The sequence below is a fragment of the Spermophilus citellus genome, assembly GCF_964194105.1.
Source record: "Spermophilus citellus genome assembly, chromosome: 14".
Taxonomy (NCBI): Eukaryota; Metazoa; Chordata; class Mammalia; order Rodentia; family Sciuridae; genus Spermophilus; species Spermophilus citellus.
Genome location: NC_138194.1, coordinates 92,655,702 through 92,680,657, shown reverse-complemented (window position 1 = coordinate 92,680,657; position 24,956 = coordinate 92,655,702). Strand labels below are relative to the sequence as shown.

General features: G+C 44.8%; 1 long non-coding RNA gene across 1 annotated transcript in view; it reads right to left on the bottom strand.

Annotated features, from left to right (window-relative positions):
- LOC308633278 overlaps window positions 1-24,956 on the bottom strand; it is a 399,929-nt gene that overhangs the window by 5,795 nt on the left and 369,178 nt on the right. Inside the window, exon 9 of the long non-coding RNA XR_014018743.1 lies at window positions 16,128-16,253. This is a non-coding gene — a long non-coding RNA (uncharacterized lncRNA). The remainder of the gene's footprint in view (window positions 1-16,127; window positions 16,254-24,956) is intronic.

Genomic DNA, 24,956 nt, shown 5'->3' with positions numbered 1-24,956 from the left:
ATCAGCGTGTGTTTGACGTCATGGCCTTTGTGTTTACATCATTACAGAAAGTGCTCATAACAGGTCTTTTGTAAATACAAGCAGGTAATGTCACCCTCTCGGGAAATGTGGGCCAGAGAGGAAAAATGAACTCACTCAAAATCACCCAGCTGTTGGCCAATGGAGCAAAAAGGAGCCGGTGAGCTATTTGCTTTCTCTCTCTGTCTCCACATTCCATGAAAATCATGACATCTGCGTCCTCCCCTCCCGAAACTCCACACCAACCCAAGAGGTATTTATGAAGCCCCCATCACGTGCCAGACACTGTGAGCAGGGTCTGTCCTCAGGTGAGAATGATGAGTGCTACCTATATCAGCTGCTTCTCAGACCCTGAGGTTGAGAAGGGGCCACTTAGAAGGGCCGCTGCCAGAATTTGGGATTTGGGAAATGCCAACTATTCCCAGCCTCACTCCTGCTTCCACACCTAGTTCAGCAAAGTATGATGTTCTAGAAACACTTGGAGACAACTGGATAAATTGCATTTGTCTCAGGATATAAGACTCTTTTGTTAAGATGCCTGGAAGATCTTTAAGCTTACTTCAAGTCAGATGATATTTTCCAGCGTGTTAGATGGACAAAACGTCCAGGCTTTGGGATGAGATAGATCCAGACTCATACCTCACATTAGCCTTACCTTGTTCCTCATAACAGCAGAAATGGAACTTTCTGTCAAATAGAAATTGCAGAATGTTGATGGAGGAGGAGAAAATGAACATTAAGGGCTTAGCACAAAGCTGGGTACATGGTAGCTCTCCATAAATAGTAGCTCTAGTTATTATTATACTATTGTCTATACTATTATTATACTATTATTTCTCATTGGTATTATCTAAATATTGTATTAAATCTGAATGCAAAAATTGGCATTGATTCTGCTTATATCTGTCCTGTAGATGATCTTAGTTAGCTAAGGTAACAGAAATAGAGTCTTCAAAATTAACACAGTTATCCACAAGCCACCTCCAGCCACCTCAATAACGCCTCCATGGGTTATTGAGGAGTCAATGAAATAATGTTTATTAAAGATGTGGCATTTTGCAAATGCTATTAAAATACTTTTACTGTTCTGAAAATATTGATTTCTTCAGTTAACAAGAAACTGGAAAGCAAATTAGTAATTATTTCATAAATATTGTTAGTTGGATACACTCTTTTAAAATAGAGGGAAATAATGGGTTAAATGCCTGGAGCAACAGGTGGAAAGCAGCCAGTGTGTCATCATTCTTAAACACCCACCCTGTGCCATGCAAACCCCAGGACATTGATTCATACCATGGTCCTCCTATTAAGTGCATGGCTCCTGATCCAGACAGACCTGGGTTCAAATCCTAGTTCTATGGCCTCCTAGATGAGCTGTTTCATCTCTCTGTGCCTCGGCTTCCTGATCTGAAGGTATGATAATGAGTATCACCTACCTCCCTGGGCTTTGGAGATTATGCATGTGAAAAGCACAGACCACAGCCCTGAGAAGCAGTGGGCATTCTGCACATGTTCACTTCCACTGTTAAACACCAAACAGAAAAGACAGCTGGGTCAGCTTCTCCACACCAGCACTTTAGAGAGTGAATCGCTCGTCTCTGGCAGAGCAGCAGTAGTGAGAATGACACACTGAGGTGCTGGCTGGCTGGAGAGGCAAAGGCGTGCACCCCACGTCCTGAGGTCCTGGAACCAAGGGCAGGAGATGGGTGCCCAGGCTAGGAGCCATGCTGGGTGGCTTATTCTGCCTGAACTGTCGCCGAGTATAGGATGATCAGACACCCCAGTCTATGCAGGTGTGACAATTATCTATTGATGTATTTCAAACCACCCCAAATTTAGTGGCTTTAGACAACACCATTTTGCTCAGGTACCTGCAATTGCAACAGGGCTTTGCGGGGGACATAAAAAGGAGGGGAGAGAGAGAGAGAGAGAGAGAGAGAGAGAGAGAGAGAGAGAGAGAGAGAGAGAGAGAGAGAGGGAGAGAGGGGTGGGGAGAGGGGGGGAGAAGGAAGGAAGGAAGGAAGGAAGGAAGGAAGGAAGGAAGGAAGGAAGGAAGGAAGGAAGGAAGGAAAAAGGAAAAGAAAAGAAAGAGGGAAGAAGAAAGAAGGGGAGGGGAAAAGGAGATGACTGATGATAGATAGATGATAATTGAAAATTATAGGATGTACGGGGTTTGCTTGAACTTGCTTGAAGAGAGAGATGGAAATCCCTCACCCGTATTCGTGCAGGGCTGGAGGTTGCTGACATCCTTTCTAGCTCTGTGACCCTCCCCAAGGAACGGGCATGGTGTGATTAACATTCCCTTTTCCCAAGACTAGTGGTGCTAGCTTTCATCTCTCGGTGTTTATAAATGCCTTTGAAAATGGAATGTGCCACATACACACACAGGGCTATTATTAATATGGTGTCCAAACACCTCTCTCCACATGATAGTTAAGGAACAAAGCATTCGGGTTGTAAGTATCCGAGTAAGCACGCGTGTGTGCACACACCCCAATTAAGAAATATTCTTTATTCTCACCCTGCCTTGGGAGACACACCAGAATACCTCACAAGAGTCCAGATGAGCAGAATTGGGACCACATAAAAGCTCCAACAGAGAATTGGGTGACAAAACCCAGGAATAATCAATGAGCCCACTTTTTCCTGAGCTCCTGCTTGCTGCGAGAGCTAAGCACTATGGAAAATGAAAAGCTTAGGGGGTACAGGGTCCTACAACGGGGGTACAGATATGACAAAGACATTGGCCTGGATTTTAAGAAGCTTACTTGTCAAAGATGGACTTAATGGTAAGCTGAGCAGGTCCTAAGTGGAGAAAACCCACAGGGTTGAGCAGGGAATGAGGGAAGAGAAGACTCTACTTGTAGAAAACCAGAGGTAAGTTGTTTTTAAAGTTTGCTGTAATTGCAAAGGACATGGGTCTAAAGCATTTTAATTTTTGATCCTTGAGTAATCCAACAAAATTCACAAATCCTCTCCCCAGAAAAATGCACATGCAAAGAAATTCTGTGTTAAGCAAGTCACAAAGTTCACCAATTTTGTAAAGCCCGGTACTCCCTGGGCCCTCTTTTGTACTTATCATGGAATTGCAATGTTGAGTTGTGAAATGAGCAAAGTCTGAACAGATTCAAAGCAGTGATTAGATTTTCTCCAACTCTGTGCCCAGAGCATCATGCCCTATGCCAGGTTTATCAAGCTCCTAAAATAAATGTTTGTTTAATAAATAAGCACTGAACTAAGGTATTTGAAAAAAGAAAACACAGATTCTTCCTTAAATTGTAACTTAAGAGGTCTTTTTTTATTTATTTGATGTTTTGATTCCAGCCTGGAATAAAATATTGTTTGATGCTCTTCTTTCCCCCAAGGATTATCTGATGTTTGACCGTAGGCTGAAGACCCAAGAACAGATGATCAAATGTATGAGTTACCACAGATCATTTCAAGAACAAGGGAAGGTTGAAATATTTGCTCTCTTATACCCAAGGTAACACAGGATAAAAACCCATCTTGAAGAATATTCAGAGACCACCTTTGAACTGCAAAATCAACACCTGAAATGGCAAAAATCGAGGCGGTCTCTCTTTGGATATCCCAGATCAATCACAAAGCAGCACGGACTTGGAGACTTTGGTCCACCTGGGCAGTGTGAGCCTGAGTACTCCTCCTAAGCTTCCTGTGTCTCCATCCATCATGGACAAGATAGAAGCAGGTGGTACTCAAGTGCACCTGGCTGTAAAAGCCCCTGCCCTGGACCCCTCTGCAAGACAAACACCTCCTGGCCATCTTTCTCTGGAAGAAATGGACCCTATTCCTCAGACAGGTTCCTCATTTATAAAAGTCAAGAGGGCACAGGCTTCCGGTTTCTTCTGCTAAAGGAGTTGTTCTCCTCAAAGAGGTAAATAAAACAGCACTATATGGGCGTCACCTCACGCAAATGAGGAGCTAGAAGAGAAGAAGCCTAGCAGCTGCTGACAGGTGGCAGTGGGGGAGGGGCACGTGAGAGCAGACCTCCCAGCCCCCCACCCACCCCGGGCCTGCGCCTTTGCATGCTGCTCCAGGACATCTCCCCTTGAGGGCTCCCAACTTCCGGCCACCTTGAGGGGATTTTTGGTAAAGTGCCACAGAAGATAAAATTAGAAACCAGGCTTCCTTTTTTTCCTCCTTCACTCTGTTAGTCACAAGTACCTCAACTCCAAATGACAAACAACCCTCCCCCCCTTCCATCTGCAGGCCAGAGAGCAAGCTCAGCTTCATGGCCCCCTCCCATCCACCTCTCAGACCCTCACTTGGATCACCTGCCATTGCGGAACAAAACAAAGCCACACCCTGGCCCCACATTCTCTCCACTGTACCTGCTCCCTCCTCTTTCGAGATGCGTGACCCTGGACAAATGGTTTCATTTTGGGGAGCCTCATTGGTGAAATGGGATAAACCCGCCCACCTGCAGAGTGGGTGTGAGAACCAAATGCAGCCACAGTTTTGGTGTTTGGCAGCAAGCAGGGCATCCAGTGCCCAGAAACGACTGTAGAAAACCCTACCCTGAGCCCAGTTTCACAGAGTTTGAACTCCAAGTTCAGCTTCAAACATGAACCCCCAGGGCAAGGACCTGCAGTATTAACCTGTCCCTGTGGGAGGTCAAAAAGTGCTGCAGACACCTGGCCTGGGAATAAATGATTGTTTGATGCTCTGCTTTCCCCAAGGCCTCTTATTATCAAAAGGAGAAATAAGAGCAGAAGTTGTATGTTTTTTTTTTCTTTCTGCCTAAGGGTCCAGGTTGGGTTCATTTCTATAAAGCAAGCTTGCATTTCTTCATAGGAGTGAGAATTGGTATGTTTCCTTGGGATGGAGCATGGGCAACCAGAAAACCTGCAGCCACTGTCCAAAGCCCACCTGACAGGTGACTCAGGAGGAAGTCCTGAGCAGCTTCCTCAAATGCTCAAACGTGGTCACACAGGGAGAGATGCTTGTGGGTGGTACAGGGGTACACATCGTCTTTCTGTTGTAAAATTTAAAAGCAAGTATTGGATAATCGTAACAATTGATTTCTGTCCATTTTTCTTCTGCAATATTGCTACTTAGGTTTTAAAAGAAAAGTACTCTCCTGGAACTAGGAAAGGAACAATAATACATATAATTGCCAAGTGGGTCAAAAATCTTAACTTGATACTCAATTGAGAAACCATGAAACAATGGAAAAGCGTTGAAGAAAAAGCATGATATCTGAGCTATGGTCTTGGGTCTAATTAATTTTCTATAAAAATGTAGGCTGTCCATATTGCATTTCAGGTTACAGTTTCCCAACCAGTAAGTGCATCTATGTGACAGGAGAAAAGTTCTCTCTCTGTCCTCCATTTACACACATCATCCTCCTGCTTCCAGGATTGCTCTACCCCGCCCCACTTCCCTCTCTGCTGGAATGTCTCTTATGCCTCACTCCCATGACATGGAGCATGGCTTCTTGGGGAACAGCAATCCTGCGTGATTAGTGTGTGAGCTCCAGAGCCAGCCTTTTGGGTTCATATCTGCCGCAGTCTGGCTGCAGCAAAATAACCTGGGGGTGACGAGCAACTTGTGTACATTGATACAGCAGGAGTGGGAGCCGTTTATTGTAGGACAGGAGGGGTATATATACATTCCACACAGCTTATCTTAATTAACATAAACTAGATACAGCAGTTAACCAATGAGGAATCTCCACACTTAATGGCTCGCTGGTGTTACTTCACAAACCACTCCCTCTGCAAAATGCCAGGTGCCATCCTGACTTGTTTACAGACCCTAACACATATCCCAGCTCTGCCACTCATCACTCATGCCTTGGTTTCCTCCTCTGGCAAATGAAGCATCTAACTCACCCAGTCATTATGAGAATCTAAGTTTACATGAAGTGCTTAAAGCAGGGCCTGGCACATAATAAGCACTCAGGAAACAGTGGTTGTTGTTATTGTTCTCCTGAAGACATCCCAAGTGTTTGTATGTAACTGAGTCAGTTGTCTATTCCCAAGGGAAGGAAAATTTCCTGAGGGCGGAGATGGGGGCTCTTGAGTCTGATTTCCCCTTACCCCCTAACACAGCTGTTTGAAGATGATTGGCATGTATTATTGAAACGAACTAAAGAACATGTCTTTTACCTTTATTTTATAGCACCAGAAGTTACTTTTGTCATATATTGATTTATTCTAGCCAGTGAATGTTTTTGTCTTCAAAATGAACAGATATAAAAGCAAACATACTTGTTGCCCTGACTACCTGACCCTATCCATCCCTCCCATATCACAAGTAGAAAGAGAGGTAATTCCCTAAACCATTAGATAGGTGTCAGAGTCCATGAGACTTACAGGCCTTAGGCTCTTCATGGGAAACTGATATCACGGAGCCATGCCATTGTAGAGTTGAGCGAACCTACAAGGTAATCGTTCTTATCTTTTATTTTATAGAAAGGGAAACTGAGGCCCCAAGATTAAAACAGTGCATGAGTGGCAGTGCCAGGACTCTCTTCAGTGGTCCCAGAGGTGCCACGTTTTATTCTATGCAGCCACAGTATGGTGCTCTGTTCAACAAATATTCTGCAGAGGATTGAATGGCTCAATGACATGCTCTCAAGCAACACACGCCTGCGCGTTTGCAAAACAAGCGGACATATCATCTTCTGCTGTGCACATCGGTGTCTTTCATAAGGATGTCCATTTGATTGAGAAGCTTCCATTTAGAGGAGGGCTTTGTTAACTACATCCCATGGGTCAGGCTTGGCCCTGTCTGACTTTGCAAATAAAGTTTTATCAGAAGACAGACATAGTTTTCAGGTACCATTGTTTCTATGGATACTTGGATGCCACAGTGGCAGAAGAAGTAGTGGTGACAAACATCTACCAAAGCCTGCTGTTCCGTCTGACCCTATGTGGAAGAGGTTCCCAATCCTGCACAGAACAACAAGCCCTGCATGCTTTCTGCTCTGCTGGGAATGTACCTACAATCTCTCTAATCCACAAATTGACCTTAGAGGAATTATGATTATTCCTATAGTATATATTAGTGAATTGAGGCCTGAAGAAATGGAAGGATTTATCCCAAATCTATAGTTTCTAAGCATCAAATAGATTTTTTAATTTGTTTTAAGTAGTTATTCATGACAATAGAATGCCCTTTGACACATCATACCTAAGTGGAGTATTTATTATTCTTCTGGTTGTACATGATGTAGGATCACATGGGTTGTGTAATCATATACGCACACAGGGTATTAATGTCTGATTCATTCTACTATCCTTCCTGTCTCCCTACCTCTTCCCTTCCCTTCCCTTCACTCCTTTCTGCCTAATCTGAATTGCCTCGATTTTTCCTTAGCTACTCCCCCTTATTGTGAATTAGCATCTGCATATCAGAAAACATTCAGCCTTTGGTTTTTGGAGATTGGCATATTTCACTTAGCATGATATTCTCCAGCTCCAACTAATTACTGACAAATGCCATAAACTCATTCTTCTTTAAGTCTGAGTAATATTCCATTGTATATATGTACCACATTTTCTTTATCCATTCATCTGTTGAAGGGCACCTAGATGGTTCCGTAGTTTAGTTATTGTGAGTTGAGCTGCTATAAACATTGATGTGGCTGTGTCACTGTAGTGTGCTGATTTTAATTCCTCTGGGTATATACTGAGGAGTGGGATAACTGGGTCAGAAGATGGTTCCATTCTAAGTTTTCAGAGGAATCCCCACACTGCTCTCCATAATGCTTGTACTAATCTGTAGTCCCACCAGCAATGTATGAGTGTGCCTTTCCCCCACCTCCTTACCGATATCAAATAGATTTTTCATAAAGGCAAAGCAGTGAATATTATTCCATGACAATGTGGGAATGTGAGAGGTCACACATAGTGCTCTGTGTTTAACTCCAGGATTCAGAGGATTTCAAAACTGAGAGGATTAAGAACATGGCAAGCAACCTTTTTGTCCTGGAAAAGCCCCATCCAGAGTGCATGGAAATCTAGGCTTCTGTCTGCCCCTCTTCTTACATTGCTGTGTGACCTTTAGCAAGACACAGGACATATCTGTGCCACAGGTGTCCCATCTACACTGAAGCTGTGGGCTTTTAAGTCTGTTCTGAGACTTTTCTGGGGTGCAGCGGAGTTGGCCTCAGCTACAATTGAGGCAGGCCATGTTCTTTGGGTTGCAGGCTGAGAGTTCTCTGAGGCTTCTAAGAGATTCCCCCGAGGACTCCCTTTCATACGTGCCTGCTTAGTCAGGACTCCAGAAGTTCTTGATGATAAGACTTTGAAGCAGGGTTTAAGACTGGCTAGGGGGCAGAGCAGAATAAAAGTGAGTTTGAACTCTTAGTAATGAAATTAAATAAAAAAACAGCTTGCCATTTTTTCCCACTCAAATGAAGACTCTTGATACTGATCAATATCAAAGAAAGATAGAACTCGTTCTTTGCTGCCTTGAAGTAGATACCATGATTTTTTTTTTTTTTTTGGATCAGAAATGCACCCATCAATATTTACTGTGTACCTGTCAATTTGCCTTTTCACATTAACAGGTTTTAGAGAATCGACCATCCATGTGAACTTGAGAGTACCCACTATCTTCAAAACCATCGTACCACAGCTGGCAGACTGGAGTCTGTTGAAGTCTGACTTGACTAATGGCACAGACCACAGAATGGGCTTGCCAGGGCCAAGGTCAGTCATCTGTAGCCAGTGGATCCCTCCTGCAGAGGAGAAACTGAAGAGTCAGTAAGGAGGGGTGGAGCCTCCCCATTTTGCCTATCTGACGTTCAAGAATTGATGTGGTCAGAGGGAATGTTGCATCTGGTAAGAAAGCAAGATAGAACACACACACCCTCCCTTTGAGACTAAATCTCCACTTCAAAATGTTTTCCTTGTTCTGTTGAGATCACGAAAGATTACTAATCCCTTGCTGCAGGTCTAACACTATTCAAAATGATGCCTAGATGCGATGAACAATTAGAAAGGCTGAAAGCTATTTTATCCTCAATCCTCAAAGAACTTGCAGTTCGTCCTCCGAGTGTATTCAAGGAACTGGTTCTTCCCCTAAGAACCAGCCCACCCAGTGAGCAGCCTGGAGAGTAAGGAGTCCAGAACTGGTAAGTCAACTTCTGAGTAAATGAGAAAGAAAACCCTTTCTTGAGATCCAGCTGCCTAGAATGGTCCTGTCTTTGGGGCTGGGCTCTCAGGAGGCACTATTCACTCTCCCCTGCTCGACACCATGGGCAGGGCTGACCTCTCTGTGCCCCCACCCCACCTCGCCCCGACTTTGGGCATGGTCATCTGGCATGCTCTGACCAGTAGGCTATGTTTGTAAGCGGCAGCTCATTTCTGAGCTCTGTGTAAGTCGGGTCTCTCTCCCTGTCCTGTGTAATGAGGAGCAAATGTCCAAATGGCTGTTGCTTCTTTCGCCTGGACCCAGAATGAGACACAGGAGTAAACCTGAACCCGACCCAAACACAAAACCCAATCCCTAGACCCAAATTGCCTGCAACCCCTAAGCAGGGGAGAAAACTTGTAGTCACAGGCCACTGATCCTTGGGTTGCTCTTCGCTTCTTCATTTGCCAATAAGGCTGTAGACACCAGTAAGCTTATTGTCAGATTTGTAGATTGAACTCCTAATTAAAGATTAAACAGTAATTAAGTGCCCTTTATTTTATTCCACACATGAGAAAACTTTCAGAGAACGAGTTATCCAAAGGACCAGTGAGTTAAGGGCAGAGAGAAGAAGGTCCTTCTGCCTCCTGACATGGATCTCAGCTGGCTCGCCACAGCAGCCAGCCAGGCTCCTGAAGCACTTGTAAATTTTACATTCTAATCTAAAAAATACTTGGGACCATGAGAAAGTCCAGCAATCACTATCAGGAGATAACAGTTGAATGACTTTTGGATGACACAGATACTGACATGTCACCCTCACATCAGATCCCCTCAGAAATGCCCTGCGTGGTCACAGCAAGATGAGTCCGAACAGCAAACACAACCGCATTTTATTTTTCAGCCTAGGAGTTGACATTCACATGCTCCAGATTACATTTTAGATTATTTTCCCAAGCGATTCGCACCGTCATTTTGACTGACCAACAGTGGTGCTACTCCTCAAATGATTCAGAAATGTGTCCAAATTAGGCAATGAGCAACTTGATTCTTATCTGTTGGCCCAACATCAGACAAGCGATGCCTTTAAATATTTCCAGAATCTCAAATTAGGGGAACTTCTGAGGTTATAGGGTCCAGCCTTCTAACTAAGAAGTCTGGAGTCTGAGGGTCTGAAAGATCCAGTTGAAAACCCCACCTCTGCAAACCACTAATGCATGGCCTTGGGAAAATTATGAAATCTCTCTAAGGCTTGGGTTTCCCGTCTGTGAAATGGAGATATAGCCACTGCTACTTAAAATAGAGCTTTAGAAGTAATAGGGGCAGGACTTAAAGCCCCTGGCCCAGTACCTGCTTCAGTGTAAGCACACACACAAAAGTGAGCATCCCTGTCATTGATTGTCGCATCCCAAAAAGATGGCCATTTAACTTTTTTAAAATTAATTCTAGCCGGTCATGGTGGCGCACACCTATAATCCCAGCAGCTCTGGAGGCTAAGGTAGGAGGATGGCGAATTCAAAGCCAGCCTCAGCAAAATCAAGGCACTAAGCAACTCAGAGGGAACCTGTCTCTAAATACAAAATATAAAATAGGGCTGGGAATGCAGCTCAGTGTTTGAGTGCCCCTGAGTTCAATCCCCAGTACCACACCCCCCCCAAAAAAAATCAATTCTATTCCATCAAAATCTGCAGCCGTAAAATTTGCCCATGTTAAGTACTTGGCAGAGTTTGATGGGATTTGGCAAATGTCCACAGTCTTATAACTTCTACTACAGTCACTGTAGAAAACATTTCCTTGAGCTGGGTGTGGTAATTCCTGTGGCTCTGGAGGCTGAGACCAGAGGATCATAATTGCTGAGACCAGGCTCAGCAATTGGAGCTAAGCAACTCAGTGAGACCCTGTCTCAAGAAAAAAAAAAAAAAAAAAAAACTAGTACTGGGGATGTGGGATGTCGTCAATGGGAAAACACTCCTGGGTTCAATCCCAGTGAGGAGGAGGAGAGGAGGAGAAAACACATACTTTTAATTTTTTTCATTTTGTTTATTTTTTTATTGGTTGTTTTTAGTTCTACATGACTATAGAGTCATTTGATGTAATTACACAGGCATGGAGACATATCCTTGATATTACCAAGTTTCTTTATGGTCTTTTAAAGCCATTCCATTCCAACCCCAGCCCCAGGCAACCCTTAATCTGATTTCCACCAATCTGTTATGTCATGACAGGGAAACCGTGTCTATTCTGGAATTTCATGTGTATGGAAGACAGCAGTATGTTTTGGGGTCTGACCTCTTTCTCAACACATTGTAAGATTCCTTCACATTGTATTATCAATAGCTTACCCTTTTCTTACTGAATAATATTCCATTGAGTGCACATAATAAAACTTGTTTACCCACTCATCTGTTGGCAGCACTTTGGACTCTTTTGATTTAGAACTATTAGAAGTAAAGCTGCTATGAACATTTGTGTCCAGGTCTTTTTGTGGACGCATGCTTTCACGGGAGAAGAATGGCTAACTAATGACGTGAATGCTTCACTTTGTAAGAAGCCCTTGAAGAGATCTTTAGAGATATACGAGCTTTCACACTCTCCCAGCCACCTCGACCCTTCCTGTTGCTCACACTCCCACTGACACTTGGTGTTTTTAATTTCTTTTTAATTTCAGTCATTTTAATGACTATATTGGTCATTTATTGTGGGATTTAAATTTGTATTTCCTTGACCAAAAAAAAAAAAAATCATGTAGTATATCTTTTCAGCTGTTTATTTGCCATCTTTATAGCTTCTTTTGTTCAAAACTTTCACCCATTTGCAGGGATATCTTATGAAGATATATATATATATATACAAACACATAAGTATATATAATATATGTATATTTACATATATATACACACATACGCATTTTCTTCATAGAGACCCTTTGCCCCATATATGTATTAAGACTATTTTATCTCAGTCTGGTCTACCCAGACTATTTTAAATACATTATGGATATTTCAGTCTCCCCCCCCACCCCGCCCAGAGACTCTGAAATTTAATACCTTTATTTACTAGGAAGCTTGGGCTTATGTAGAGGGAAAGATCATCTCTTTATACAGGGTCTCCATCAACTATGGGCCACGCCTGGCCATAGCCTGTTTCTGTGAATGAAGTTTTATTGGAACACAGCCACACTGATTTGTTTACATATTGACGATGGCTTCTTACATGCTACAAAGGCAGCGCTGAGTTGTTGGAACAGAGACCCTGTGGTTGCCAAAGCCTAAAATATTTACTATCTGCCCCTTCACAAGCAAAGTATGCCGACTGCTACTTCAGAACATTGTCCTTTTGGTTCTAATCCAACTTCTAGACAACAGAAAAGAAGCCTGTCTCCTCCTTCAAGATCTGAAACAACTCCTTTGTCTCCTCTGCTGCTTTCCAGGCTGAAGAAAGATCTTTCAACTTTTTCTGGAATCAGTTTTAAAGGTGGTGCACCATGCTGGCACCCTTCAGTTTCTCAGTTTCTCTTACATTAAAATTCCCAAAATTCTCTATCCTGAGGCTTCCTGCTCCCCAAATCATTTCAGAAAGTGAGCAAGTCATTCATTGTTTAAACTTGGCCTCTGAAGCTTTTGAAGAATGTCATGCCATGTTTGGCCCCAGTCGGGAATTTAGAGAGCCATAGATCCTCAGTTTGTCCTCCTGAGTGATGTCTCCCCTGGATGATTTACGGACTCATTCATCAGTGTATTCGACATGGATGTGGGAAGGCCTGTGTGCAGTGCATTTTATTCAGAGTTATTTGAATCTAAACACAAGATGCTGCATTTTTATCTGTCACATATCGTGGACTATGCTTCACATTGCAATCTGTCTTGAATGGCATGGGCTATTGTTATCTGTTGTGCAAAAAAAAAATCCCAGATATAATGTATAAATAAATAGCCACGGTCTGCTTAGCTGATGAGTGAGCAACCTGGGCCGAGCTCAGCAGGGAAGGCTCCTCTGCTCCATAGCTGCAACGCTGGTGCTCAGACACCACCCCTCTCTCCATGTGTCCTTCATGTGCTCTCTTCAACACAGTAGCTTTCCAAAAACACATTGTGGGGGACAGAGCCAGGCAGCTACATGTCCATTTCTAACCTAAGTCTCAGAAGCTTGGTAAGGTTGTTTGTCCTTGCTTTGTTGTTATTGTCACCTTCTTTTGTCAAAGCTCTCAAATCCCTGCCCCATATCAAGGACCCCCCTCGATGGCTTCACAGCCGCCTTGGCTTCCGTGGCCAGGATGCTTCTCAAGCTACAGGTGTGAGGAACTTGATGGTCCAGGGACAGGACCTCGTTTTTCTACCATGAGAACAGAATGTTGACCTGCGCCCCTTTAATGATTTCTCTGAAGAAGAGGGTGGGTACTTCTGGGTTCCTGCTGCTTGGTGACAGCCAGTTTAGGTGTCTGCCCATCACTGCCTGGAGCTCAGAAAAGGCTCCAGTAGTCTCTCAGCGAGGACGAGGAACCCACAGGCCGCGTGAAGCAAGTTCTTTCCATTTACCTGTCCCTGGGGTGGAGCTGGGTTCTGGAGTGCAGGACGATTACCAGTGTCCTGCTTCAAGACTAAATTAAATTTAAAAAAGGAAAAATATATATATTCCTATCTTCTAATGGGCTTCCAGTTTTGCTGGTGACCCTGAATCAAAAACTCTTTTTAATAAATAATTTGTGCCAAGAGTGTCTTCTTGAATGCCTGTGGGGCCAGTGACACAGGCTGCGTTCACTTAAACTAGGATTTAAATTTTGAATTACTAGCAGTGGTATTAGTATTTAAACTTTACCATGATCCTATGACCTCACTCAAGGAAAGAGGACGGGGCTTTGAATCAGACCAAGGACTGTGAAGTTAGAAGCAGCAGGTAAGGTGCCCAAGAGCACCTGAGCTTTGGAGCTAGTATCCCTACTTGAGTGACATGCCAGCTTCAGGGACATTATATTGCAGGGAAAGTCTGCAACCACTTCATGCCTCCTCCGGTCCTCATTTGTCAAGCAGAGAAAAGTAAAGGAAGCCAGGCACATGCCTGTAATCCTGGCAGCTCGGGAGGCTGAGGCAGGGGGATCGCAAGTGCAAAGCCAGCCTCAGCAAAAGTGAGGCACTAAGCAACTCAGTGAGACCCTGTCTCTAAATAAAATACAAAATGGGGCTGGGGATGTGGCAAGGTGGTCGAGTGCCCCTGAGTTCAGTTCTGGTAACCATCCCCCAAAAAAGTAGATGAGAAATGCTCCCCAATGTTCCTATGACTGTCCCTAAATCAGGAGTACAGAATGGCTCTAGGCTTAATTCCTGCCATTCATCCCCCAAGGAAGAAGAAAGACCAAGCAGAGCGATTATGTGAGACAGAATTAGAAATTCTCTTTCTTAATTGCTTCACATAACTTATTTGAGCCTCTATTTTCTCATCTATAAAACGCAGGTGGCCATCCAGGTACTGCCCATTTTTCTGGGGAGTTGGGCTGATTAAATGAGATAATACTTGCGAAAGAATACCATAAACTCAAATAGCCTCTTCTTTGTTAATGGCTATGGGGAAGAATACAAAAAAAACAGGCTGTATGATTAGGTTCTCAAGCAGCACTCCTGAGAAATAGTGAGAGGGGCAGGGATTGGACTCTCACCTCTTGCACTGAACCTGCAAGACAGCAGAGATCCAAAGAAGATATCCAAGGCACCAAGTATGTCATGACTATATGGTATCCAGGAAGGGCAGGGGGGGAAGGAGGGTGGGGGAGACCGGCAAAGATGAGGAGCTGCTGAGGGGACGCGAAGGACAGTGGTTCAGAGAGGGAATCCAGTTGCCTGGTCCTGCTTCTGAGATCGGCCCTGCTAAGCTGCTTGGCTTGGCCTCCACTTTCGGTGCCTCAGTTCTTTACCTGTAAAATAGGACTTCACCTAGGGCCTCCACACAGTTGTGAAGCTTGTGTCACAAGCTGTACGTACTTAAAATGTGGGCGCTGCCCATACAGACAGCTTGGTCTGTGTGGCATTTCTTCCTCAGTTAACAAATACTTGCCAAGAGTTTAGCCCGTGCCCGGCCCTGTTCTAGGAACTGGGCCAATAGTCACCAACAAATCAAATCCCTATCCTCAGGCAGTTTAGATGGAGCTCTAGAACACTCCGGGAAGACACCCGGAAAGAAGGAACACGGTGTCTCTTCATGATGAATAGCACTGGGGGAAATGAACCAGACAGAGGCGATGTGGGATGAAGAGATTTTAATCTTGGAATGGTCAAGGAAACCTCTCGGATCTAGTAATTCACAGAGCACGTTGGGAAGGTGGGTTCTCATTCCACCTGCTGCCAGGGGCTCTGGGTGCTGCTAAACCAAATAGAGTGTCCCCATCTCAAGCCAGAGCCCCCAGAAGGTAGCCTTCCCCCACGACATCAACAAGGCCCCGGCACTTGCCTTCAGCTGGGACAGTCTGAAGGTGCACTCAGCGCCAGGATACCCTGTGGGATTGTGGGGGCGTCCATTGAATCGCATGCTGGTCCGACTTCTGCCCAATCCTGTTTCCCTCCCGCTGGGGGTGTTGTTCCTGAGTTTACTCCCCATTTAACCTCCTCCACATGAAACTCAGAATTATAGCATTGCTTTCCCAACCAAAGTCCTAAAGTCATTCTTTCTGATGGCTGAGTAATATTCCACTGTGTATGTATACCACATTTCTTTTTCCATTCATCTGTTGGAGGGCACCAAGGTTGGCTCTGTAGCTTAGCTATTGTGAATTGTGCTGCTATAAACATCAATGTGGCTGTGTCTTTATAGGGTGCTGATTTTAAATCCTTTGGACATATACTGAGGAGTGGGATAGCTGAGTCAGAGGGTGGCTCCATTCCTAGTGTTTGAGGAATCTCCATACTGCTTGGATCACTTTTCCAGGAAACCTCACCCATGATCAAGACTAAGCAGCTTGTCCTAAACTGTTTGAGCAGAAAGCAGAGAAACTAGGGTTGGCTCTTGGAACTGCCTACCTTAATGCTCTTGTGCACCTCTTCTAGAACAGTGCATTCCAACATGCTCCAGTCATGTGGCAGCAGGAAACGTCTAGAATCCCTGAACCATGCAAAGCATGACTGTGGAGATGGCTGTGGTGATGGCTGTGAAGAAAAGAGGGGAGGAGGTTTTACCTTCAGTAGCAAAAGACCCTGAATTTCTCACATTAAAACCCAATAAGGATGAAAGTGCATCACTGCATTTTAAAAAGAAACCTACAGCACTCTAGAATTCAACTTATTTTCTGTTTGCTGCAAACTCTTAGCACATTTGCATTAAATAAATAATGATTTAGTTCACATCAACTTAAGCTCTTTCCAAATAAGTTCTAACTTTAGATTTCCATAAGATGTGTCTGTGTTCTAGGATGTTATTTGTATCTTGGAATGCAAAATTACCTTTTGAGAGCTCAAAAATGTGATCTTCCTGTCATGCTTTGAAACCCTAATGTTGGATACTGGCTGTGTAATGAAAAGAAATCCCAATTGTGTCTCATTCTCTTCTCCCAAGCTCAATAGCCTTTGAGAGTTGGTTGTAATAGAAACTCTTGAACTTGGTCCCTGAGCCCTTTCATGACCTGGTCCCGAGCTCACTAGCACATCTCTTTCCCACTAGGCAAAGACACATGATTATGAGACAATCCTTGGCTTTCCCTTTGCCTTGCTCCATCAATCCACCCTCTCTGTGAGGAAGGCCCCTCTTGTTTGCTTCTGCCTGCCTGGTCAATCAAGTTGACAACTTAAGTCAAGTGCTTCCTAATGGAGCCTCCTCTGCTCCTCTCTTGCCACGCCCTGAGCTCCATCTTTCTAACCAAGATCAGAAGGCTCCGGCTGTTCCCAAGATAACCCCCAGGAGTAGCAGCATGGAGATCCAAGTCTCTTGGGTCCTCAGCCCATTCTCTTTTCACAGATGCTTTTATTAAAAAAACAAAATACAAAGTTACCCTAGCAACTCTGAGAGATCCAAGACACTCTTCATGATTAGCAAAGCTGATCTACGCAGCCATTCTAATAAAATTGTGGAAATACAATTGCCTGGACCATGTGACTCACTCACGGCTGGCCTGTCTCCTCAGATAAGGCAAAGAGCTAAGCCCAGAGCTCGTCCAGATGACAAACAAGAACAAGAATGAACTACAGGCCCTCATTCCATCAAGGATCTCTGATGGGGACAGAAATCTCCCAAGCAGGCTTCTCTGGTCACAGAAATGACCACCTCCATGCAATCATGAGCCCTTGCAATATTTGACTTTGATTCTCACAGCGATAGGACTCTCCAAGTAAGGCCAGGGGCTGCAGTCACAGATTGAGTTTGTGTCACAGAGCTGTCCACAAATAAAGAATTCACGTACATCAGTGAAAGCAAATGAGTCTTATTGTCATGGTGCTTCGAGTCTCCAAATAGGACCTCCTCTCCTCCAACTGGAGACAGCCTGCGCCCGCGTGCAAAACCTGAAATCCTTCAGGGTGCATATAGGTCATGGGGGAAAAGCTTTTGTTATTAGGTCTGATCAGGGATCAGTCATAAATTCCCACCAGGTCTGGGAAGCCAGGAGGGCATGAGGATATAAGTCGGATCTTGCGACACCTGCACACGTTGTGCAGAGCTGTTGTGTGGACCCTCTGAGGATCCATAGATGTTGGCATGTGCTGCATGACTGTCCCCGTTTCACACACAAGAAAAAGGGAGGCTCTGAGGTCCTACATGAGTTCCCCGAAGTCATGCCAACTAGAGACTCAGGGCCAGAAACAGTCCCCAGGCCCAGTGCATTTTCCATTCTGCTAGACAGCTTTCTACCCAAGGGGTTTCGCACACCATCAGATAGAGAAAGAAAATCAGAAACAGCGAGCTTTTGTACAAAAGAAATGGAAACTTTTGCATTTCAATGGAAATTTTGGTTGTTTCTGAAGTTGCCAGGCAACAATAATACTAATATTCACATTTTATTATTACTATTATTATTATTATTATTATTAATTAAAGCTGGACTACATTTTTCTATCTACACTTTGGGCCTTCATACCCCATGAAACGTGCCTTACTGTGGAGAGAATATAAGGTACTTATGTGTATGGGATTTGGCTTCAGACAGACTTATTAGTGGAGGGACTAGGGGCAAGTCACTTAGTCCCTTTTGCCCGAGTGTTCTTATCATGAATATAGGAATTATAATTGATTTGTCACCAAAATAGGCCAAAGAGCAAACAGAACAAGAGAAAAGTGTTCCACAGGGTGTGGCTGGCACACAGCAGGTGCTCACAATGAGTATCTAGGGACACAGATTCCTCATCTACTAAGATGAACAAGGAATTCAGTCTGTGGCCTCACAGGGGTTCTACTCCTCTCTCAGTATCTTTTTTTAATGATTATATTAGTGCCTAAGAGTCAGGTACAATAGTGGGGTTCATTATGACATGACCATACATGTGTGGAACATCATTTGCTCCGCTGCGTCCCCAGTATTTCCTCTTCCCCTCCTCCCTCCCCTGTTCCCCTCCAGTCGCCCCACTGGTCTTCCTTCTATCTATCTACAGCTTTTCTATTTTGTGAAGAAGGTGCACTTTCATGTCTAGAGAATCAAATCATTCTCACCATTGCTGGTGGGACTGCAAATTAGTGCAACCACTCTGGAAAGCAACATGGAGATTTCTCAGAAAACTTGGAATGGAACCAATATTTGACCCAGTTATCCCACTCCTCAGTCTATACCCAAAGGACTTAAAATCAGCATACTACAGTGACACGGCCACATCAATGTTTATATCAGCTCAGTTCACAATAGGTAAGCTAGGGAACTAACCTAAGTACCCTTCCACAGATGAATAGATAAAGGAAATGTGAGATAGATAGATAGATAGATAGATATGCAATGGAATATTATTTAGCCATAAAGAAGAATGAATTATAGCATTTGCCTGTAAATGGATGGAACTGGAGACTATTATGCTAAGTGAACTTAGTTAGTCCCAAAAAAACAAAGACTGAATGTTCTCTCCGATATATGGATGCTAACACACAATAACAGGGGTGGATAGAAGTTCATTTGATTAATCAAGGGGTAATGAAGGGAAGGGAGGAGAGACAGCATAGGAAAGACAATAGAATGAATCAGACACAAATTTCCTATGTTCATATACGAATGAACAATATTGTATTTCCACATCATGTTCAACCACGAGACTTGCATCCTAATTAGAATAAGTAATACTCCATGTGTGTATAATATGTCAAAATACATTCTACTATCATGAATACCTAAAATGAACACTTAAATAATTGAAAAAAAAAGAATCAAATCCTTGTCTTCAGATCTCTGCTATTCGGCCAGGAACTATATCAGCCCTTATACCCACCAACTAAAGATAACGACTCCTTCATCTTATTGACGGAGCTGCTCATTTGTACTCACGGCAATGCGTCCTAAGCATGTGCCATTAACCCTGGCAGTGCTAGCAGTCAGTTAAAATCTCCCAAGCACCTTCTGAGCATCTCCATCCACCTGAGCACATTTGAGCCTTACAAACACTCAGGTTGTAAACTCTGCAAAGATAAAATTCTTACCATTTATAAGTGAGGAAACTGAGGCTCAAGGTTATCCCGCACTAAACTGGGGGAGCAGGACTCTGGCTCTAATGATCTGCACCCTCCTTTAGGCAGAACTCACTGCCCCATGCTTCTCAAGTGGCCATCATGTCAACACCCAAGAGAAAGCACCCAAGAGTGAGTGGGAGGCGTTTCCCCCTCTGACTCAGACCCGGGGAGTCTGCGCAGACCTCGCTCTCTGCCTGGACACTTGTGAAATGGGATGGCCTCGCTCACAGTTTAGATTTAAGTCACTAACCAGTTACTAAGTGGCCTGATTCATTTCAGAATTTCACATGTGCATCGTGTCTTCCAGAAAGTCTTTTGGAAGAGCAGCCTTTAAGTCCACTTTTAAAATTGTGTTGCAAAAAGAGAAAAACCTTTGTTTCCTATTTGCCCACTATTTGTGGGGCTGTGCTAGTTTCTGGGGATAGAGACACCAACCAGACAGACTCCATCCCTGCCCTCGTGGAGCTGGACATAACAGATGCACCCTGAACTGTACAAGTGATGACACCCTCAAAACTCAGATGACCACCACTGAGAAGAAGTCTGGGATGTAGTGAGAGGGTGTATCAGGCGTCATAACCTAGTTCAGGGTCAAAGACGGTTTCCCTGAGAAGGAGAGATTAAGCAGAAAGCGGAAGAAGGGGTACAAATGAGCCAATTGAACAGAGGGGGCATGACTCTCCTACCAAAGAAAAAACACTCGCAAAGCCCCTGGGTCAGGAGGGAGCACAGCCCATTTGAGGAACTGAAAGAAGAGGCCAACATGGCTAAAGCACTGAGACCCAAGTCAGAGGGCACATGAGAACTGGGCAGCAGGAGGGCAGCCCTGTATCTAAAAGCAATAAGGGGTGCTGGTTCCAGACACGTAGGTTCCACGCCAGCCCAAAGCCCACGCCTATTCACCTCTCTGATATCTAAGCTCAAATGGATGAAAAGTTCAGTGGATTAATTCTTCTTTCCCTTTCTCTTCCTCTTCTGCCTTCTTTTTCTTCTTGATCATCTTATTTTCTAAGTAAGGGAAGAGAAGTGGAGAGAATTGCCCAAGACTGTATTGCGCAGCCTCACATACATGTGTTGGGGGAATGTGTATAACCTTAGGCCAACCAATAGAGTTCAGGGTTGTTGTGTTTCTTCTGCAAAACGGGAGCAAGAAAGATCTCAGAGTGAAGCCGAGAATGCAAATCTACCAGGCACCATGGCTGGTACTAACGGCTGTGTACCAAACACCTCCCTCTCTCTGGGTGAGACAGGGAACAGAAGCAAGTATCTGCTGTAAGAAGTGGCCTTTTCAAACACGGTAACAGCTTATCTTGCTGATGTCACCTCTAAAATGACTGCTCTTAATTGGTGGCTCTTTTCCACACAACTTTTAGGGACCAGTCTCGGTCCTTCTCAAGCCTCTACCATGTCCTTCCACATCAGGTAGAAAGAAAGGATAAAGCATGCCGGAGTGTGCATACCTGGGCCTGGAAGGAGCAACGTCATATCTCTTGTTAGGGCTCAAAGGCATAATCACACCTGACAATAGGGAAATAAAATCCCTATAGTGGAGTAAACAAGGAGGGGACAGGTGTAAGGGACTAGCCAACAGCCTTGGCCACCTCAGGAAGATGAGAGAAAGGTCTTTCTTACCAAATCAGCTTAAATTAATCGATTTATGCACAAATAGGTGCTGCATATCTTCTTTCTGCAACGCTGGGTCCTGAGTATAGGTACAGAAATGGCACCGAGAAAGACAGTATATTCTGCCCTGTCTGGAAGGCCCTCACAGGTGTGAGCAGCCTATCTCTTCCCTTCCCTCATCTCCCACAACATCCAAGCATCCTTTTATTGTGGTTATTATTGGGTTTTCTGCCTCCCCTAAAAATGTGAAAATCCTTCCATTTCTCTAGTAACTGTCACTGCCCTTTGACTTCTCTTTTCTGAACTAGAGCAAGAGTTTCCTTATATCACCTGCAACCAGACCATTCCTACCCATCCACCTCCAACCCCAGTCCACCCTCCAATGCACATCCCAAATGCCGTGGACACTGCTCGGCTTCAAATCCCGTGTGGCTGATCACATCCTGCAGGATGAAGTCTGAACTCCTTCATTTGTCAGCTTACAACCCTGGCCCTGCCTCCCAGGCAGCCCCATCCTCCTTGAAACCCTTCCCTGTGCCTCATGCTCCAGCCACACAGCATTTCCTGAATACACAGCCACCAAGCTGTTGCTCTCCTCCGTGTCATCTTTGCTCCCATTCATGTGAATGGCAAGTACACTTTTAAATTCTGCCCCTGGAAGCCTCCTTGGATCCTTGCCCTGCTTCACTGAGTCTGGAAAACACTTGGTGCGGGTACTCGTCACTGAATTCACACTGCTGTGGGCCCTTGGTGTGGTACCCATGCACCTTTCTCTCCCAGAAGCTCCTCAGGTCATTCCAGAAGCCTGGAGTTTTATCCCGTAAGTTAGGGGGGATTCCTGAGGATTTTTGATGTAGGGAATGATGTACTATAGTCGATACTTTCAGAAGATAAATCTCTGGGAAAGAAAGGACTGGCTGAATGTCAGACCACTAGAAGGGAAAGGGTATCAGGGTAGGAATTTGTTGTGCATTCTGGGTTTGGGGATTTGAGGGATGCTCACTGGATAACTCCAGCCCAACACCTCTCTGAACCTTGTTTTGTTTGTGAATAAAATGGAAATAATAAATCATCCTGGACCATCTGACCTGGTCAATGTAAGGACATTGCAAAATAATGAATGCTAATATGCTCATACCTTCCAGCAAAATGAGTAAAGCTAGCACTTAAAATCCAAATGAATCCAGAATGAGACCGTCTTATCATACACTTGGTGCCAGGATCTATCCCAGAAGTCCCCAGTATTCCCATGTGCAATGTGAGCCTAAGATTATCTCTGCTTCCTTGTCACCTGAATGCTGACTTCCGACATCAGAAGGGTTGTCAGGTGGCAGAAGGACGGGATGAGCTCCACAGGGCTATGCACAGTTACCGGGAAACATATACTGGCTCAGTACAAGGGAAAGTTTCCAGTTGTCAGAGCTGTCAGTGCTGCCTGGGGCTGGGAGTGGAGTCCTGCTGTGAGTGCCATGAGATGGAAGAAGAGGGTTGAGGCAGAGGAGGCCAAGCTGGAAGCCACAGCTCTAGAATCCATGCATCAGGTTTGGACTGGTCAGCCTCTGGGTGTGCCTCCATCACGGTATGGCTCAGTTACGGCGTGAAAAATGATGGGTTTCTGGGTTGTCTTGCTGTGACAGAATAACCTGACCCTCAGAAATTTATGAAGAGGTTGATTCTGGCCAGTGGAGGATCCAAACAGCATGGCACTGACATCCCTGAGGGCCCCCCCACCCCCCCTCCCCGAGCATCACAACGTGGAGAGACATGGAAAGGAAGCCGGTCGTGTACAGGAGGGAGAAATCACATGGAAGGTCAGGAAGCAAAGGGGTATTCCAAGGCCAGCTTGCTCTTTTGTAACAACTCTCTCTCCCAGGGATGGCATTGATCCCTTCTGAGGGCAGCACCCTTGGTGACCTACTTACTGTCCCTGAGGCCACTTCTTAAATTGTCCCACCACCTCTTGACATGGCCATGCTGGGAGCCAAGTTTCCAGCACGTGTGCCTTTGGGGACCACTCAAGATGCATCTGAACCTCAGCTGGAAGCTTTCCCTTGAACTAAACAAGCTTCTTCCTGGAGGCGAGGACTGTGTCTCCTCGACCCTGGGAATTCAGTGCCTGGTATGTAGCCTGGCACACAGTGACCCCTCAGGAATCACTGGTGGAATGGACGGATGGACAGAGGGACAATTCTCCATTTGTATGGATGACAGTGACACCCATTGCGGGGAGGGGGAGATGATGGTGTCTTTGGGTTTGGGCTAAAACAAATCTTTTCATCATGGCCCTTGAGGTGATGCTATTCTTCTGAACCCACATCTCCAACTGGAAGCCTTTGGACACCTAAGAGTCTTATTTTTAATGTATTTTTCTAAAGTTAGTAAAAAGTCAGGCATCTGTTCATATTTCAAAGTGCCCAGATTTCAAACATACCAGGTTTCTATGCTGTTGGTCTGAAGTTATGAACTCAGTGTGGTTTTATCTCTATCTCAGACAGACGATCATAACCTTGAAAATTGTATGTATCATCTCATTTAACCTTACACGAAGCGTGCATGTTAAGTCATAGCATCTAATTTACAGACAAGGAGACTGGGGTCTCCAGGGAGTTTAGTATCAGAGGCAGAATGCCCACACAGTACTCTGGCTGCTTGGCTCTGACTCTTCTCATGCAGAGCTCCCTACCTTTCTGAGAACAATTTTTCTCTGATGTGCATTTCTGTCACATACAGAGATGGGACCTGCTCTGGACATTAATAGTTTTCTTTCCTTGATGAGCCAGTAAATCAGAGAGGCAAGGTGAGCAATGCCCAGACAGCCTGCTGATCTCTTAAGAAAATCTCAGTTTAATAAGGAGATGCACGATCCCCCAAAGCCTATTTTGTGAAGCACAACTTCTGAGCCTCTGATGGCCCCAGACACCACCCTCGTTCTTACCCTCACACATTGTACAACAGCACACTGGGAAGCCTCCCAAGCCCTCTATCCTAGACCTCACATTTTTCTAGTGTTGACAACTTAATACGTGTCCACACTTCCTTTTATGGGGAAAGATAAGCCCCTGATGGTCATCAGAGCACCCGGGTAGGAAATGCCACATTCCTCCGTGTAAATGTTTGACTGAGCTTTCTCCAGGCCATGCTTCACTGTGCCGAGCCCCAGAAGGTTCAGGTCCGTAGATCGGCAAGCGTGATAGCCAGCTAATGAATTATGAGAGGGCTGGTTTAAAGACATGGTCGGAGCAGTGTATTCCAGGGTGGCCCTGCTCTACATGACCACAGGCTGTTCTCCGAGGGCCAAGGACAGAGGCTGGGGCTCAACTGAGGTGGACAGCTGTCCTTGGGTCAACTCATTTCTAAGAAAGGGGGCCTGTCCCTGTGGCGTTAAAAAGTAAGTAAATGCAACTATGTAGCTAATTTTATTGTTTGGGGTGTGGGGGGGTTACATGAAATTGAACTCAGGGGCATTCGACCCTGAGCTACATGGCCAGCCCTATTTTGTATTTTATTAGAGACAGGGTCTCACTGAGTTGCGTAAGGCCTCACCATTGCTGAGGCTGGCTTTGAACTTGCAATCCTCCTGCCTCAGCCTCCCA